Source organism: Gossypium hirsutum, chromosome A12 (assembly GCF_007990345.1).
Source record: "Gossypium hirsutum isolate 1008001.06 chromosome A12, Gossypium_hirsutum_v2.1, whole genome shotgun sequence".
Classification (NCBI taxonomy): domain Eukaryota; kingdom Viridiplantae; phylum Streptophyta; class Magnoliopsida; order Malvales; family Malvaceae; genus Gossypium; species Gossypium hirsutum.
In genome coordinates, this window is record NC_053435.1 from 25192193 (window position 1) to 25195203 (window position 3011).

General features: G+C 36.0%; 1 non-coding gene across 1 annotated transcript; it reads left to right on the top strand.

The window, feature by feature from the left end:
* Positions 1 to 206: 206 nt before the first annotated feature.
* LOC121211924 (small nucleolar RNA R71) lies at positions 207 to 313 on the top strand. The gene has a single exon (XR_005907140.1). It is a non-coding gene; the product is annotated as a small nucleolar RNA R71 (small nucleolar RNA).
* The last annotated feature ends 2698 nt before the right edge of the window (positions 314 to 3011 follow it).

Genomic DNA, 3011 nt, shown 5'->3' on the forward strand with positions numbered 1-3011 from the left:
AATCAACGTTATAAATGCCTGCTGTTTTAGTTGGCTTAGTCCTCATGACTTGCCATTGATAATTATTTAGTGACATCTCCTCTATAAACTCATAGGCATCTTCAGGTGTTTTATTATTGATGGTTCCGCTAGCAGCTGGGTTAACCATTTGTCGAGTTGAAGGATTCAGACCATTATGGAACGTTTGGACTTGTAGCCAAAGCAGTAACCCATGGTGAGGGCACCTTCTCATTAAGTCTTTGCATCTCTCCCATGCATCGTAAAGAGTTTCTAAGTCCATCTGCACAAACGAAGAGATATCATTACGTAATTTAGCCGTTTTAGCCGGTGGAAAATATTTTAATAGAAATTTTTCGGTCATTTGTTCCCAAGTAGTGATTGACCCTCGTGGTAATGAGTTCAACCACTATTTAGCTTTGTTTCTCAATGAAAAAGGGAATAATCGAAGACAAATGGCATCATCAGAAACACCATTAATTTTAAATGTATCGCATAGTTCTAAGAAGTTTGCTAAGTGAGCGTTGGGACAAATTGCTATATCATTTGAATAGTGTTAGGTTTTAGTTCAAAAATATTTGCAGCTACAGCAGGTCTAACTATGCTCGATTCAGTTCCTGTTAAAGAAGGTTTAGCATAATCATACATAGTGCGTGGATCAGGATTTTTATTAACCGCAATTGCAGGAGGTAGCTGATTGTCTTGGTTTTCAGCCATCTCTTCAGTTGGGGTTTGAGTATCATCCTCTCGCTTGTTCTCTGTGTATCTTAAGCTTCGCCTTATTTCTCTTTGATGTGTGTGAACTGTGCGATTGATTTCTTCGTCAAAAAGTAGTGGTCTTGACGGGTTTCTACTAGTCATAAACTATAAAAACCTGCCAAGAGAAAGAAAAAGTAAATTAATAAATAATAAAAAAAAATTAAATTAAATTGCAAGAAAAATAAATGGCTAAAGTAATAAAAATTGATCATTCCTAATATCTTAGTTCCCCAGCAACGGCGCCAAAAACTTGATCGCGTGATTCCGTGATAGGTTTTAAATATTTATAATTAATCGTTCTTGAAACTAACTATTATTGCGATGTAGGTAAGTGTACCTATTGAACAGTAGTATAGTTTTAGCAAGACCGGATTGTGGAACCCAAGGAACTAAAAGTACTAGTAATGACTGTCTTTTTATTATCTAGCCTAAGAATAAAGAGGCTTTGTTTTAACTAACTAATTATCTAAACTAAGAATTCACAGAGAATTGAATTGGGGAATTGCTTTTGGGAAAATCGATTGAATTAAGACAATACCTAAGGAAAAATCCACCTAGACAGTACTTGTTACTCTGGCTCCGAATCGGACGATTTATTCATTTAACTTATTCTGTAGAGATCCCTAAGTTATGTTATTATCCCTATTCAAGACTAATAACGTCTAATCCTTAGATTGAATAATTGAGACCTTTCTCTAATTAACACCCTAGGGTTGCATTAACTCGATCTATGGATTCCCTTATTAGGTTTCACCCTAATCCAGCAAAATCTTGTCACCCTATGTCTTGGCACGCAAACAACTCTGCTTAATTATGACAAATGTACTCTTAGACAGGGTCTATTCCTCCTCTGAATAACATCTTATCTTGAATCAGTATCTTGGGATATCAAAACAAGAATTAAGAACACATAATTAAGAACAAGTTAAATATTTATCATACAATTCAGAAAATAATAACAAGATTCGTCTTAGGTTTCATTTCCCTTAGGTATTTAGGGGTTTTAGTTCATAACTAAATAAGAAAACATCTTAGAATAATAAAGAATACAAAACATTAAGAAAACTCAAAACTCGTGAAGGGGAAATTGAGGAGAGATCTTCAGTCTTGATGGTGAATTCGACTTCTCAGATGGATCAATCGGCTTCCTTGGAGTAGTTCCTTACTCCTTATTCTGTGTCCCCTTTTCTTCCTCCTCTAGGGTGTATTTATGGGCTTTGTAATGCCTAAGCGCCCTCAAAATTAGCCTTTTCCGAATTGGACTCAACTTGGGCTTGGCAGGGACACGCCCGTGTGACACGCTCGTGTGCGATTACTTCAGGCCATGCTCGAGCCTGCCAAATTGACACGGCCGTGTGGTCTACCAGTGTGAGGAGGTCCAGGCCGTGTTGAATTCGTACTTGGCCCATTTTCTCTGTTTTTTGCCCATTTCTTGTTCCTTTCGCTCTCCTATGCTTTCCTAAGTGTAAAACATGAAATTAAAGCATTAGGAGCATCGAATTCACCAATTCTAATGGAAAATCATCCATAGAATGCGTTAAGCATGGGATAAAAATATGTATAAATTACGGTTTATCACACACAGCCAGTGTCTACCCGTATGGACAATATAAGGCTATTTACCAAGCTTATTTTCCACCCTTACTTACACAACCTGCATAATAGCAACCACAACCAAGATAAGACTATTTTATGCAACCAAATCAGCCATAATAGACAACATTCCATTTTTGCATTATACTCATCTATGAAATTAACCTCTTTACATATAAATCAAAAAGAATTTTAACCATAATTTGAGGCTTACTACAAAATGAGGGATTTATCCAAACCAACATATTTGGCCAAAATAGTAATAACACAAACACAAGTCTAATTCCCTATACATGCCGTATTCAAAAATATAAATCAAACAATACTGACAGCTTCAATTGATAGTGTGATCGATATCTCTGACTTCCGTTGGCCCTTGAGCTAGATAGATGACACTATAAGAAAATAGAAATGGAGAGGGAGTCAGCATAAAGATTGGTAAGTTGCACATAAATAAATATACAACATAACTTTAACACTCATCAACAAGTATCATACTACACAAGTGGCATAAGCAAACTTACTCATCAATATTCAATACACCTCATATAGCATATATTGAGCTCACATTTCTTACCTACCATATAAGTACCTGTGCCACTCATAACACATTTATACTTTCCTTGTTAACTTGAAATCATACTTTCGCCATTGAACCATTT